This window comes from Myxocyprinus asiaticus, chromosome 20 (assembly GCF_019703515.2).
Source record: "Myxocyprinus asiaticus isolate MX2 ecotype Aquarium Trade chromosome 20, UBuf_Myxa_2, whole genome shotgun sequence".
NCBI classification, from domain to species: domain Eukaryota; kingdom Metazoa; phylum Chordata; class Actinopteri; order Cypriniformes; family Catostomidae; genus Myxocyprinus; species Myxocyprinus asiaticus.
In genome coordinates this window covers 4,732,874-4,749,773 of record NC_059363.1, presented here as the reverse complement: position 1 = coordinate 4,749,773, position 16,900 = coordinate 4,732,874, and the positions used below count along the sequence as shown (strand labels likewise).

The 16,900-nt window shown below is 37.2% G+C and overlaps 1 protein-coding gene across 3 annotated transcripts in view; it reads left to right on the top strand.

Moving 5' to 3' along the window:
• The first annotated feature begins 13,099 nt into the window (after positions 1-13,099).
• ctbp2a (C-terminal binding protein 2a) overlaps positions 13,100-16,900 on the top strand; it is a 70,256-nt gene continuing 66,455 nt past the window's right edge. For all 3 annotated transcript variants that reach the window (XM_051647165.1, XM_051647168.1, XM_051647167.1), the window contains exon 1: positions 13,100-13,242. The gene's annotated coding sequence lies outside the window, so the exon portion shown is untranslated. The remainder of the gene's footprint in view (positions 13,243-16,900) is intronic.

Sequence of the window (16,900 nt, the reverse complement as noted above, 5' to 3'; positions counted from 1 at the left end):
CTTTAAACAGATAGGGTTAACCTCTTATATTAGTTTGGGTTGATTTGTTTGAATCTATAGTGCATATAACCATCATTAAACAAATATAAATCTCTCTGTTGGCCAATAGGGTACAATGGGGCTAAAGGTCCCCCGCTGTAAAATGCAGAAAGACATATTTGATTATATTGTGTAAATAGTTAAAAAAAAATAAAAGACAACAGGACTTTCCTAAACACCTGTTTATACACTGCAAAATTTTCCTGATCCACGAGGTCATCACATACAATGTCTAAAGCAGTGGTTCTCACATTTTTTGGCCACGCCCCCTTTTGAAACAACAAAACCCTGTATTGTTTTCCTGTAAAAATATCTAAAAATCCTTAGATCAATTTGATTTATCTTGTTTTAAAAACAACACTGCATAAGATAGTTTGGTTTTTCAGAGAATGTATTTTTAATGTGTATTTTTTATAGTCAAAACAAGTGAAAAATTCTACCAGTGCTGAAGAAGTAATCCAAAGTATTTAGATTACATTACTGACCTTGAGTAATCTAACGGAATACGTTACAAATTACATTTTACAGCATGTATTCTGTAATCTGTAGTGGAATACATTTCAAAAGTAACCCTCCCAACCCTGTATATAAATACATAAAACATTTTAATTATGCATATACACTTTCAAACTATACAAAAACAGAAGGAAAAATAAATAAATAAAAAGTGATACTGCTGCAGGAGCAACCCCTGGGCATGAAAACATTGCAACCGAATCCTCCATTCATCTGCATTTAAATAGCAGAACGTTTTTCTGTCAATGGAGACATTTACACTGGATATATTTTTTTATTTGATTTTTTATTTGATTTTTTTAAGATAATAATAATAATTGCAAGGATTCATACCTCTGAATGGTAATCCACCTCAGTAGTATCTATAAAAGCATTTTTTAAACTCCAGTAAACTTCCAGTAAGAATAAACGACTGTGATTGGCCCATCCTGGCCAGCGCTGAGAAAAGTAACAGGTATCACGTGTCAGCGACAAGCCTGAGGAATGAGAGGATGGTGATAGGCTGTCCAAGTTCCAAAAGCAGAATACAAGTCGTCCTTAACTCTTGTGCTTTATATATCAATTCTTCTGAAGCCATTCGGTAGTGTTGTGTGAGGGACCGACCCAAATATCAATGTTAATTCATCGTTTCCCCCATTTGAAACTGGCGCGCGAGACATCTTTGTTTACATAAGCGCAGCTGAAAGCGCACCTGACACTATTACATGCTTTGTGTAGTTCGCACTGCGGTGCCTGCCACACGTTTAAACAAAGCAGGAGAAAAAGCAGAGGTGTAGAAATTGCGCACATTGGTTCTTGCATGCATTGTCACTATTTTTGCTGAATGCGTGAAAGTGATTTGAGAACGGGTCAGTCTCCCCACACTTTGAGAAACAGTGGTCTAAAGGTTGATTTTGAAGTAATTTGATCTAACATTTATCATTTTTTTAAATGTTGCAAATTTATGAGAATCCATGAAATTATTGAAATAAAACGGAAGTAGATCTGCACACTGTTTTACTATTTCCTTTATGAATTTATAAACAACAGCAACATTTAAATCAGAATGATCATTCTGATCGAAACCTTTCTGTTGTTGTTACTTAAAAAAATCTCGCAGTTTTTATATTGGCGGGGTCCCTGGGTTGGACTGGGTGGGTGGTTCCTAAGTAAATAAATAAAATAAAATAAATAGCACTTTATAGTAAGGTTTCATTTGTTAACATTAGTAAATGCATAAGGTTTATTAATCTTTGTTAATGTAAGTTTTTAAAAATTTGCTAGTATATTGAAGTTAACCTTAATCAAGATTGATAAATGCTGTTGAAGCATTGCTCATTGTTAGTTCATAACTAATGTTGTTAACTAATGTTAACAAATCTAACCTTATTTTAAAGTGTTACCAAAAAAAGTTGTGGAAATATAATATACTATGTCCTGTATGATGAAAATTTTACATTTTCAACAGCCCATACTTGTAATAAATATAGGAATTTCTCAAAAAGCTTATCAACCTCTCTAACCAAATGGCATAATTAAAACAACATAACCTTTAGAACATCACAAAATTAGATGTTTTATTCACCTGGTGTGCTTCAAAGAGGGAAACAGAGGGATTTGTGGGGATATAGAAGACAAAGAAGGGTAATGTTGGGGCTAAAGCTGTTCTACCTTTGAAAGAGATCAAACAGTGAGTGGCGTTACATCATCTCAGGTTCAAAGAGAGACTCTAAGATTGCCATCTTATTCTAGCAGGTGTTGCATTTGAAACGGCAGCTGTATCACTGTCTGTGTGTGCACCCGCACCAGCCGACTTCATGACAGCTTCTTCCCCCAAGCAATCAGACTTTTGAACTCTTGATCTCTCACGATCAATATACATCAGCACTACACTTTATTAATCTTATTATCTTACACTGGACTGTCATAAATTATTATATTCTCTCTTAACAACACACTGGCAACTTACTATCAACTGACAGCCTGAATGTCAATACAGTACAATACAACCTACTGTACATTTTATATATACTATTTTTATTGTATACTGTGTATTCTATATTGTGTATATTGTATACTGTACATTGTATGTAATTATTTGTATATTGTGTTGTGTAATTATGTGTATATTAGATATGTAAATTGTGTTGTGTAAATCTGATGTTTATTGTAGATTGGTATATGTCTCATCACTGTCACGACTGCTATGTTGCTCGGAACTGCACCCAAGAATTTCACACACTATTGCACTTGTGTATATGGTTGTGTGACAATAAAGGGATTTGATTTGACCTGGAAAAGAGCGGCAGGGAAAATCCTCTTTGCCTTACAGTTTTCCTTTAACATCATGTCCAGATAACAGGAACAGAGGGAGAGATTCTGTTAAATTCACAGTAAAAAAAAAAAAGTCATAAACATGATATTATCCCTCTGAAACTGTAAAAATCTACTTTTCACTTTATAATGTATTGCTAATCATCGTAGTAATTACAGAAGGGTACATGATGACATGAAGTTCATCAATAGTGCCTCTTACAGGAGCATTGACCAATAAACATTTTGAGACAGTGCTCTGTGTCACTCACACAAACATTAAACACCATCAGGGTAACACATGTGAAATTAAAATAGTGCAATAAACATTAATTAAACTACATTAAATATAACACAGAACACCCCAATGTACATAACTGATATTAAAAATAAGAAGAAACATAACTATTCCCATAAAATATAATGAAATATGATGGGTCACGCAGGGAATTGTCTGAATGCCAATTATTGTTTTTTACTGTAATGTTAACAATAATTTACTGTAAAAAGTGCATGTACTCTCTTGTTAAGCATAATGTACATTTTTACCATTAATTATACAGGAAAATCATACTTTTTACATCTAAAAAAGTATTTGTTTTACAACATTTTATTGTAAAAACTACTGTATTGTCTTTTAAAATATATTTTAAAAATTGCATTTTACAGTTAATACTCGTTAATCAATAAACATTTTTTCTGTAGCATTTTTACAGTCTTTTACTGTTAAAATCACACACACACACACATGCGCGCACACAGAGCCAGGTTCGTGTGAACAGCTGTTAGAGATAATTTCCCACAGGTGTCAATCCTTACTGTTCCATCTCTCCTGGCCTCGCTCGCCACGCCCCCATCACCACAATTTCTATTATAACCTACTCTTGAAAGACAAGCCTGAAAAAAAGTGTTGCCATGGTGATGGCATAGCGAATTCTCTTAACATTGTCTGTTCCCTTAATATTTTCTGACTTATTCTTGTGCTGAGTCTGTCACTCTCTGTCTTTTTGCTGTTTTATTGCTTATTATATTAATACATCCCATTACAGACATATTGATAAATACATTTTTGGAATGGATTTGTTTAATGAAATGCAGATTAACCCTTTTTAGATCAAAGACAGGCATTCTATCTCATTTAGATGGAAGAGTTCAAATAGACTATAGTTAGTTTCCCTCCCAAACATGAAACATAAAAGTTTTAATAGGTGGTTACAATTTCTTTAAAACAAACTATCACTATGGCAACTAATGTATATATGAAAGGATGGTCAGATGTCAAGGTACATTGGAAAATTAGAATGCATTATGAGTTAATAGGAGAGATTAATCAGCATAAATCATTTGTAAATTAGAGCTTTAACTTAAGGCCATTCCTAATCACTTCATTTCACTTGCCTCATTATAATTAATATTGCCAGATCATGAATTAATTAAATAGTCTGGCATGTTTTACATGAGAGGTCAAGGCAAATAATTTAGCCCATACCGTTCTCCACTGATTATATAATTAGTACATCTTAACACTCTAATTAGCCTTATTTTCCAGACAAGTGTAAACAAACGAGTCTTTGTAATGCAGAAATTAATTCAGTATGCAGTTATGTGTGCGATCTGTTGTCTAAAACCCTACCTTTGATATTCCAACCATTAGAATTCATAATGCATAATTCAGTTATGTTTTCTCCCAGTCAACACTATCTTTTGCTTGATGCTGTTATTGTAAGATATCGCTCACGTTTCCCTCTCGGCTCTACCTCATGTTTTGCAGCTTGGCCCTGAGATATCTCTGTCTAACCTTGAGAAATGGCTGCGGGAGACCCAGCACACTGCAGAATAAACCTTCATTGTGATTAAATATTCATTGAAATGAGGTGTAGAGGGCTGCTGCATTAGAATAAGTCATTGTTAAAGATTGCTCACATCTGTAGAGGCGTATAGTGCATTACTGTGGATAGATCAGTCTGAGAGGATGTTACAACAGAAAAACGTTATGTCAAAAGTCAGTTCTCAGGGCTGCTCCAATTCACTCAGGCAGTAGTTACAAAGTGCTCCTTGCATTTTACAATCACTTTGAATTATTACAGTAAAGAAAAACAATAGTGCCAAAGAAAATAGAATTTCTCAAATTATGGAACTAATGTCAAATAATATTTGACTGTTTTGATCAATAGTAATTCTTGTTGACCAAATCAAGTGCTCCAATATATATTTCGCATAATTAATTTAATAAATCGATCTATACATCTTATACTGTCAGCACTTGGATTTTGTTTGTCAGTGGATTAATGCATGGATTGGTACAACTAAATAGATTGACTGACTTGTCTCATGGTAAAGTTTTTGCCTGTAGTACAAGGAGTTCCGGGTTCTAATCCACCCTAATATGACTTTAATAAACAATTGCATCTGTTCGTCAGTGGATCTACTGTATATCATGAGCAGGAACAGATCTGTTTGAATTTTGTTTGCGATTTAACTGGAATGGAGCACGAGGTGCGGAGCGAGTATAGCACGTGTCTGGATGCACAAGAGAACATCACCGCCCCCCTGCAGTCATTCAACACCACTGATAACAGCCACAACAAGCACTTACTACAACATTAAAAGTAACAAACTTCAGAGCTGGATCGCCACTTATAATAACACACACAAACTAAATGGAAACTCCTGCTCAAGAACTGGAGATGTTTCTTCTGCATTAGACACTTACCTGACGAAAGCTATTTCAAAAAGTGGTGGGGACAAAATTGTCAAAGGCAAAAACTGGTAGGGTCATGTCCCACACATCCCACCAGTAACTGACACCTATGTTTTATTAACAAAAACAGAGATTTAACATGCTCACACATGTGCATTGTGCACACATCAGTGATTGAGGTTTTAATCTCCCTTTCTATAATTTTTCTACCTAAAGCACATTTAGTTATTGTGATGCATTTAATGAACGCTATTCATGAGTCCTCTAGAGCTAATGGAAAACTATGACATTACGGATAGTGCGAAGTTTATTAATTTTATGTCAATGCAATGCAAAGTTCAAATGTTTTAATGCAAGTTTTACCACCAAACACTGTTGAGGTCCATCACAGTTGAGTACGAAAGCTAAACCCCTAGCAAACATCTTTCTTTCCAATGGGACATGAGTTATACAAATAATATGTTATAAATTAGGTCGGGTTTCTATGGAAAAGTCAAAGTGCTTGATAGGCATATATGAATTTACACAGGTATTGTACAGAAAAAGGCAAAAATAGACCTGTACAGAGTAATGAATCTGAAATAAGCCCCAACGTTTTATGCTCAGAGAGGCAGAATGTACAAGTGCTGAACTGAGGCGAAATTTGTGTTCAGGAGTGAGGGAGGGTTGTGGGGAAGTGTGTTTTAAATGTTCCTCTGAAAATTCATTAGATCTTTCCACTTGAATATTTTCATGCTCATTACGAGAGTGAATGTGGATAAAAACAAATAACCCTGACCTGACTGACACAGGCATGTCTCATCTTTGTCAAAATATGCAAAGTACAGTTTTTTTATGCAATATCAGTATTTTCTACTGCTCTTTTCTGCTTAATTTTTCTGCATTTTCTATATTTTTGCATTATATCTATTATATATATATATATATATATATTATATCTGCAATAATATCTGCATTTTGCACTACAGAAACAATGTAACATTTCATCACACATACACATATTTGCACACAACCCATATCTGATTTATCACCAGTATTTATGGTTAATTTGTGAAAGTGTTTTTATTTATGGCATACTTAACACAGTAGTGTGGTTGTCTTGTAAAAATGTGTTATATATTTTGCACTGTGGCCTCTGGAAGCATGTAAATAGTTTGTTCTACTATGCATTAGGGAAATACACTGTTTTGATTTTGACTTTAAAGGATTCATTGTGCTATAATGATTGAAACTCTTAGTAACACCTAAACCAAATCTCTCTCTGTACAATGGAATTCTTAATCACTATATGACCTGTCATACATCCAAATACTTCAAAATAAAAATTAGGTCAGCTTTTCACTCAAATTGTTATACTGATAATGCTATTTCACTTTTCTGTGTATATAATGTGTTAATGTAATATTATATTCAAATATTCTAGGTCTTGATTCACATAGTAGGCTATATTGTCATAAAATATTCAAATGAGTTAAATTAGCTGACATTTTTTTTTTTTTAGTAACCTAATTTCTCTTATTTTTGTTATTAACATTTTTATTGATTCAGTTCATCAAAAAACAATAGACACAACATAAAATACGGAATCAGATATATAAATTAAACCCTTCCCCCCGAACATCCCCCCCACCCGACACAAACATGCATTACAGTGGTCTCTTACAATTATAATAAAACATTTGAAACAAACTAAAAAAAAAAAATACTTTCAAAAAGCAAGAGTGCACACACAGATCAAACTAAAAATTAAAAATAAAAAATCCCTCTCCACTGCCCCTCCCCGAGAACCCTCCAAAAAATCCAAATATCCACCCCACTTCCTATTAAACAAATCCCAGTTTCCTAACCTTCTGAAGATCACCTCCTCAAATGCCGCAACCTCGCTCATCTCCCTGCACCACTCCCGAAACGAGGGTGCCCCAGCTGTCTTCCACCCCCTGAGTATTATTCGCCAGGCTACCATAACTCCGGCCAGGACCCAACCTCTCAAGTGGCTATCCCCAAAATGTATGACTTCCCCATCACCCAAAATGCAGAGTCTGGAGCAAAATGAAAACCTTGTGTCCAACACATCACACATAAATCCCTGAATCTTTAACCAAAATTCCTGTATTTTAACACATCCCCAAAAAACATGGGTTGTGTTCCCGTCTTCTGGTTGGCATCGCCAGCAGGTGGGTGTGTCTTTAAGACCAAGTCTATACAATCTAGAGGGGGTCCAGTGTAATCGATTCAAAATCTTACATTGCATCAGATGCACCCTTGAATCTCTAGATGTAGACTCGACATTTTTTAGAATCTTAGCCCACACTCCCTCCTCCAATACCAAATTTAAATCTTTCTCCCATAATCTCTTGAGAGAAGTTGAAGCTCCATCCCCCAGACTCTGAATTAACAGGGAGTAATACTCTGATGCCTCATGACCTTTTCCAAAAGCAGTAATCACCACTTCTAGAGTATCTGCCCTTTTAGGGGGGTGTATGCTACTCCCAATAATAGTACAAAGCAGGTGGTTCAGCTGTAGGTACCTGAAGAACTGAGATCTAGGAATCCTGAAATGTTGGACCAAATTTTCAAATGCTCTCAACCCACCACTCTCATATAGGTCACCGAGTGTATTAACACCCCTCTCAATCCACTCCGACCAACAGAAAGGGGACTCACCAATACGCAACTTTGGGTTTAGTCATATGATTGAGGCAACATTTAAATAAATGTCTGAATTAAACACTCTGGATAGCGCGTGCAGATGCGAGATAATGGGGTGCGACTTAACTTCTCCAATTAGTTTAATGGAAAGGCTTTGTAATAGTAAAATAGGGGCAATAAATTTCTGTTCAATTCCAAACCAGGGAGGGGATCTCTCAGGTGGAAGTGACCAATGAGCTAAATGTCTGAGACCGAACACATAATAATAAAACAAAATCTTGGGTAGACCTAACCCACCTTTGTCAATCGGCCTATGTAACTTGTTGCAATGTAACCTGGGACGCTTTCCATTCCAAATGAAGGACTTTGCTATGCTATCAAATTGCTTGAAATAAGAGAGGGGGACATCTACAGGGAGAGACTGCAGTAAGTAATTGAATTTTGGAATACAATTCATTTTAATAACATTAACCTTCCCAATCATAGATAAATGTAATGAAGCCCACCTGCCCACATCGCTCAAAAACCATTTTAATAAGGGGTCAAAATTAACTCTAACTAAATCACACAAATTTGCTGGAAATAAAATACCCAAATACTTAATGCCCTGTTTGGGCCACTGGAAAGCACCCGGCTGGAAAGTCGTTTCTGGGCAGTACGCTGTCAGAGCCAAAGCTTCGGATTTAGACCAGTTGACTCTATATCCTGAAAACTTAGAAAAGGAATTAATAATTCTGTGCAGGCAAGGCATAGATCTACTGGGGTCAGAGACAAATAATAAAATATCATCTGCGTAAAGCAGAAGCTTATGCGCCACACCTCCCGCCACCACCCCTGGAAAATCATCCTCCTTTCTTATCGTGGTTGCTAATGGTTCCAGGGCAAGACAGAACAATAATGGGGAAAGAGGGCAACCCTGCCGGGTGCCCCTATCTAGAGTAAAATAATCTGAAATTAATCTATTTGTTTGTACCGCCGCTACTGGGTGTCTATAAAGTAACTTAATCCATCCAATAAACGTACTCTCGAACCCGTATATTTCCAAAACCTTAAAAAGATAATCCCATTCTACCATATCAAAAGCTCCTCCAAGGTTATCTCAGAATCAAGAGAATTTTTTTGCTCAGTCCTCAGTTTAGGGAGTTCTAATGGTTCCACAAAGTTTCTAATATCTTCATCAGTAGACGAAGATGTGGAACTATAAAGATCAAGATAGAATTCTTTAAAAGCATTATTAATAACAATGGCCGAGGTAAATATTTCACCAGTCAAGTGAGATGGCAGCGACCGGAGATTGTTCATTCGCTACTGACCACATGATATTGATGAGATGCCTGATGTTATCAGAAGAGCTACGGCCTCAAATAAACCCCACCTGATCTATATGTATAAGAGATGTCATAACTTTACTTAATCGATTAGCCAGAATTTTTGACAAAATTTTTACATCTAACTGGATCAGGGAAATTGGACGGTAACTTTTACACTTGCTTGGATCTTTGTCCTTTTTAAGAATCAGACTGATCCGGGCTTGTGTCATGGTTGGCGGAAGCTTTCATTCTTTAATGATTCAGTATAAACTTCTAACAAAAGTAGAGCCAGTTCTGTAGCATAAGATTTGAAAAACTCAGCAGCAAAGCCGTCAGGCCCTGGAGACTTGCCCATAGGCAAGGCCTTAATAACCTCGCCAAGCTCCTCCAAGGTTATCTCAGAATCAAGAGAATTTTTTTGCTCAGTCCTCAGTTTAGGGAGTTCTAATGGTTCCACAAAGTTTCATCAGTAGATGAAGATGTGGAACTATAAAGATCAAGATAGAATTCTTTAAAAGCATTATTAATATCAATGGCCAAGGTAAATATTTCACCACCAGCAGATTTCACTGAGGGAATGGTAGAAAAAGACACGCTCTGCTATATATATCTAGCCAATAGTTTTCCTGTTTTGTCCCCTGACTCAAAGTATGACTGTCTTGCCCTGAATAACCAAAACTCCACCTTCCACGACAAAATAGTATTATATCTATATTTCAATCGGGTCAGTTCTCTGAGGCCATCAGCTGACATATGGCGCTTCAGCTCTGCCTCTGCACTTTTAATATTCTCTTCCAACTCCACGAGTTCTCGTGCTTTGGATTTTTTGATGAATGAGGCATACTGTATGATCCGACCCCTAAGAACCGCCTTAAGTGCCTCCCAAGCCACGCCCACAGTGGATACAGAGGACCAAATGGTCTCCATATAAACATTGATTTCAGTCTTTAACATTTGTTGGAATTCAGGATTTTGCAAAAGGGATACATTAAGGCGCCAACTATATGATTTATTTTTCTCTATATGTGGCAACACCTTTAAACTCACCGAGACTAAAATGTTTCCAATTGAGCAATCAACAACAGATGAAATGAGGGACTTGGATATCAAAAAAAAAAATCTATTCTAGAATAAATCTTATGGACTGATGAAAAAAATGAATAGTCCCTACCAGATGGGTTCAAAAGTCTCCAAATATCTGTAAGACCAAGAATTTTACACATCCTGTGAAGCGTCAATGTTGCTCTAGGGGGTTTACACACTTTTGCTTCACTATGATCAAGGACTGAATCCATCAATAGATTAAAGTCTCCTCCCAATATTATATCATGAGGGGTGCCAGCAGCTTGCAACATCCCTTCAAGATCTATAAAAAAGCCCTGATCATCAGCGTTAGGTGCGTAAATATTAGCCAAAATCAACCTTTGCCCCTGAATTTCAGCTAAAACAATAATTACTCTTCCTAATTTATCTTTAATCTGTTTGAGACATTTGAATTGTAGTAGTTTATTAATCAATATAATGACTCCCTGCTCTTACTTGAGCCAACACTAAAAAAAACATGTCCACCCCATATCTTCCCATATTTTTCCGCTTCCTGTGGAGAAAGGTGTGTTTCTTGAAGAAACACTACATCATATTTCTTACACTTAAGAAAAGAAATAACCTTCCTTCTTTTTATGGGGTGCCCCAACCCATTCACATTCCATGTGGAGAGAGATAGTACACTCATATTAACAACTGACATATTGATATAATAAAAATAAATAAACTGTATGTCAAAAACAAAATTATACAGACCACATTCCCCATTAGTGAAACAATCAAACCCCGAACTTCCCCCGAACAAAAAAAAGAAAAATGTGCGCATTAACCCCATGCACGACAGCGTCAACCGGCGACAATCCCTCTAAACTCAAAAGGTATCGACCTGCATTCAGCAAAAATAGTGACAATGTATGCCCACGAGCCCCCACGACAACTTTGCCATTGGATTGCTCAATTTTACATAACAGAAAATATTTTGTAAAATAACCCCCAGCCAAAAGGAAGAATGAAAATGAAAAAGTTTCTTTAAGGAAAAGTGTTATTCACAAAACAATCTCCAGCCGCTCGGCGGAGCCAACGCAAAAAGAAAAAAGAAACCAAAATGACACCCAGCTTCCTCAAAAGCCAGAGTAAGTACAGTGAGTCAGACCCACTCACATGAGAAGCACCCAATGGTTTACTCAGCCATTGATTCAATAAAAGACATTGCCTGATTGGGACATGTAAATACTTTGCGACCGTTCTTTGTTTCTATTCTCAGTTTGGCCGGAAACATTAGAGCAAAAGTGATCTTTCGCTGATGTAAGAGTTTCTTACATTCCTTGAACCGATCGCATTTCTCTCTTGTCCAACTCGCAAAGTCCGGGAACAAGAAAATATTATGGTTCTTCCAAGAAAGCTTCCCTTTGCTCCTCGCCTGGTGCAACACAAGATCTTTATCGGATGATCTAAGAAATCTGGCCAGAATTGATCGGGGCCTATCTCCCTCAGCAAATCTGTGATCAATTTCCAGCTTGTGGAAAAGCTTGTCTAGGAATTTCACCATATCTCTGCCCTCCTCATGCTCAGGAATTCCAACAGTTCGAACATTATTCCTGCGACTTCTATTCTCAAGATCTTCAAGCTTTTCAAGGAGATGTTCCAAGTCAACTTTGGTCGCGGGCAGATTAACGGTTAATTCCCTCTCCGAAGATTCCAGACAATCGATTCGTCTCTTAACATCAGTCACTCTTGTAACTATCTCAGATAATTTTATTTCCATTGCCGTAATCGATCGACGTATTACAGCGAGATCCTCCAAGTCAGCAAGAACCTTTGTCAACATCACCGACATGTCGGACAACTGACGCTGGATGTCCTCTCCCGCCGCGCCATCCAAATCGAGTCCCCGGTCTGTAGGTCTGTCGGGGCTTTCATCCTGAACATGTAAGTGTCTTTTAATGTCTCCAGAGCCCGAGGATTTTGACTACTTTGCCATGTTTTGCCTCAAAGAGCAAATGTGTAACTGAGTGTATCAAATTTCGTCAGATTATAACATGAAAATAATTAAAAATTTAGCAAAGTGCGCAGAGCTCGTCGCTCACACGTCTGCTTCTTGCATGGCGTCACGTGACCCCATTTCTCTTATTTTTAAGATTTATATTTTTTTAATTCATTGATTAAATTGAAATGTCCGACATAAAACGATGGCATACAAAGAGTTTGAAATGCTTAGAAACAATCTGCCCTCATTAAGTATCTTCTTAATACACTTCTTAAATCTCTTCTAAACGAGGTTGCATTCAAGTATATGCAATGCAGGCCTGTCAATGGTCGCTCGGTCAAACTGACCAGTGCACGCGCAGATAATGGGGGCGTGACCGCGCTCTGACCGTCCCACCATTGGCCCGCTTAGTCCAAAGCCCCGCCTCTTTAAAAAAAATATAGCGAAAAAAGCAAAGGAAAACAGAGACGTCTCAATCCTTGCAACTGGGGAAAAGATGAAACGTAGTGCACCATAATCACCTCCTCTTTTTTTTTTTTTTTTTTTTTTCAAAAAACCCCACTCAACCACCATTATTCGCTCTGAACCAAACAGAAGCACATCTGTAACTTCTTTCACACCACCACAAACCAAACAATCATATCAAACATTCAGTTTTGGATTAACACGGTGGATTAAGTTTTTTTGGGGTAGCGTTTTTAAAGGTGAGTCATTAATCATGAACGCTTCTACGTGCTTTTGGGCGACGGATTGTTTTTTATTTACTATAATGATGTGAAATCTTAATATATTTAGGTTTGTATGCTGGCAAGATACAAGATACACTCGGCCGATTGTTGGTTTAAGGAACCGCGGCTGGTGTTGCGTGGTGTGTCCGTCCGTGTGTGTGTTTTTTCGCCTGCGACATGGAGGGAATGGGTGGGCTGTCTTCTCTGTGTTTCTAACATCCGAGGACATCTTGAGCCACTTATCCGGAGAATAGTTCAAAATGGACCGGCTTTGAGTGTCACACTGTATCTGTGATCTCTGGTTACATTGTGTCCACTGATTCTTTTGGGCTTTGGTTACATTGTATCGATTTGATCAAGTGGACACAAAGTAGCAGTTGCAACATTTGACCATGTGTAACAGCTTGATTAGAACTCACTCTCTTGATATTTCTTATCTAAATCGATTGCATTAGGCTGATTTCTCAATGGTGTATGCCTTTAAGGGCAGTATATAAAGAAATATACATATTAAGTCAATATTGGTGGGGGGATCAGGTACCTAAACGTGGTGTGTTTTTATTAATGAGTCAACAGTCCCTATTTTGGTGAAGTTTAAAAGTTTAGTCTTGCCACAGAACTCACTGCATATACATTTTTAAGATTTGTGTCATTATTGATGGCCCCTTATTCATTTTTAAGATCACAGCATGAAAACATATTGAGAAGTGGAGCTAGAGAGTGTGTATTACTGAGAGAGATGCCCCTTTGTCTGTGCTTGGTGCAGTAGCTGGAGGAGAGGGGGTGTGTACAGATGTTCTCTTCCCGGACATCTGCTGTTTCTAAGGGCTTTGTCAAGGGCCCTTTTCAAGTAGGCACTGGGGCCCGGAAGAAAAATAAAATTGTTACTTTTGCTAGCTAAAAAGGATAGTTTGCCTCATGTTGTTCCATGCACATGGAGATGTGGCAGCTTTTTAGTTGAACACCATTCACTTTCATTGCATCTTTTCTTTTCTCCCATATAATGAAAGTGAATGGTGACAAACACCTCCATACATTTTTGGATTAATGATCCCTTTAACTCACCAAAAGGTCTAAGTGCATTTTAAAATGTGAACTTTGCTTGTTAATAGTATGCAGTGCATGTGTAAATAATGCCTGGTGTTATACATAATAATCCATCTATTCTCAGTAGGTTGCATGTTTATGTTAGACAACAAGAGACCTTGATTTCTAACACGTCCATTACATTCCCGCTGGGAATTCTCTCTCTCTCTCTCTCTCTCTCTTGCTTCGAGCACTCACACATCACATACTGAATCAGAATGTACTTGGCAGCATCTGAAGCAGGAAAACATTTATTAGAGCAGTACAGGGAAATGCAAAGGGCTCCTTTAGTATTTATGGTGTCCTGTTCTTTAGGTGTGGAGAGGGAATGCATGGAAGAGAGAATTCATTTAGACGTTGCTGAGACCACACATGTGCTGTAATATGCATGGAGAGTATATTAAAAAGAAAGTGGGAATCTCACCATGGCTCTGCATTTATTCCCGTATAGCCTATAACTTTTCAATGTCAGGTGCTTAAAATACTATATATTCTCTGTTTCAAGTAAATCTGTGAAATCTAGTTTATTTGACTGATTATTTTACAATAGCCTCAGGTAGTTTAAGGTTCTCTCACAGTTATTGTCAATTATGTAGTTTACCTTTTGAGATGAATAGACAATATCAGGTTTCTTTAGTGGGCAGAATCTGTTTGAATATAAACCTGTCTTCTGGAGGCATCAGATAGTATTGAAAAGTCTGTTAAACACCCATTTGAGAAGTTATTCAAGAATATGGATATTTTTGTCAATGGATATGTTCTACCATATCTCACACTTAATTTAGATGATTGCTTACTACGAATGTGGCCTGTTTCATGGATTGGAACTTATAAAAGCTTTTCATAGTCATATCGAAATATTATAAGAAAAATAATGTGAAGGAACAGTATGCTTTTCTTGTGTGTTTATAGGAAACAAACACCCATTCATAGAACAATTTCAGTTGGCATAGTCAGAAAACCTCAAAAATTCTATGAATTTGAGATGTTCGTATATGAACACGTATACTTCACATTTTAGGTAGAACATATTACAGTGTTGTTGAATTTTTACAACCCTTTCACACTCACTGGCAGAATAGAATTCTAATAAACTACTTTACATTTTTCTGTGGTATGTATTCTGTGTAGAGTTTGAAAGTTTGCATGGAATTCCAGCATGACCTGCTAAATTTGCCAAACTGCATGCAGTACCTTGCAGTGTGATGAATGAACAAGAAATGATGTCAGGGGCGGACTGGCCATAGGGAGAACCGAGACTTTTCCGAAGCCGAATGGGGCTGACCGGGTCCGCCCCTGAATGATGACATCTCTGTTTTGAGTCATTATTAGATTGGACTGCCAGTAGACATTTCTGCAAAAAAAATAAATAAAAAAAATAAATGATTTCAAAATGCTAAATAAATGATAAAACTATAACTGGACACCATTCACAAGCAATGTGACAACAAGGAAAAGCCTTCAGCCTTCATGAAATGTTTAATATCATACAATTTTTTAAAGCTGATATGTTTTTTTAATTTTATTTATTTTTTTAGATGTTCAAATATTTTCTCCTATCCCAGCTTAATATGCAGAAACACTTATATATGAACCATTCATTGGCTGATTTCACAATGATAAGCACTGCGGGTCTCTGGCACTTTTAACATTCCTGTTTGTTTTGAGTGACCCATCCAGGCTGATACAAGAAAACTGGCTCAACCAATGGCCTGAGTTTGGGGTGGGACTATCTGTTAAATCAATACAACATGATCACACAAAAAGTCGGCATGTTGTTTCAGAGAGTTCCAGTACCCTAGGGTTGGTCACATTATGCCGCCTCACTTTTGCATCGGCTCCAGTGTTTTGACCTTCCCTTTGTGGTCCCACATTAAAACAAGGAATTACAGTGTTCATAAAATCAGTGACAAGCATGATTCAGAGGTTGAATTTTTCCCTTTAACATAACATTTTTAGGTTAAGGTTTGGGTTGGGGGATACAGTTTATAATTTGATGCCCCTCCATGGACATTACACACAGAAAATGGAGCTCACATTGCCCATATGCCCAACAACACTTACCGATTTGGCCACTGGGGGCAGTGTTTCCAATTTCGGTGAGCACAGACTGATTTTAGGTACAGAAAATGTAACCTACTGTTTCCAGTTTCATTGTGAGATCAGCCTGTTTGACAAGTGGAAGATTAAGGTGTGTTCAGAAAACTGTTTGAAAACAATGGCAGTTTTCCAAACAGCACTTTTGCGCCCTTGAAGGGCACTGCGAGAATGGGGCACCACTCGAAGGGTCGTTCCGAATGAAAGTAAGAAAATTATGTTTTTCATGAAGGGCCCATCTGAGTGCCCACATTAAGAGCTTTGTCTCTGTCTCTCTCCGGAGTGAGTTGGGCAAAGGGAGGATCACTTTTGATTGGAATTCTCCCAATGTTTATTTTTGCAATTACATTTGTGCTGGTGGCACAGAAATTAGACCCTTCAGCTTTAAAGTTGGAAGTATATAGTGTAAACAGTGCAGTATTTAGTCAGTTGTAAATTAGTGTTCCATTCT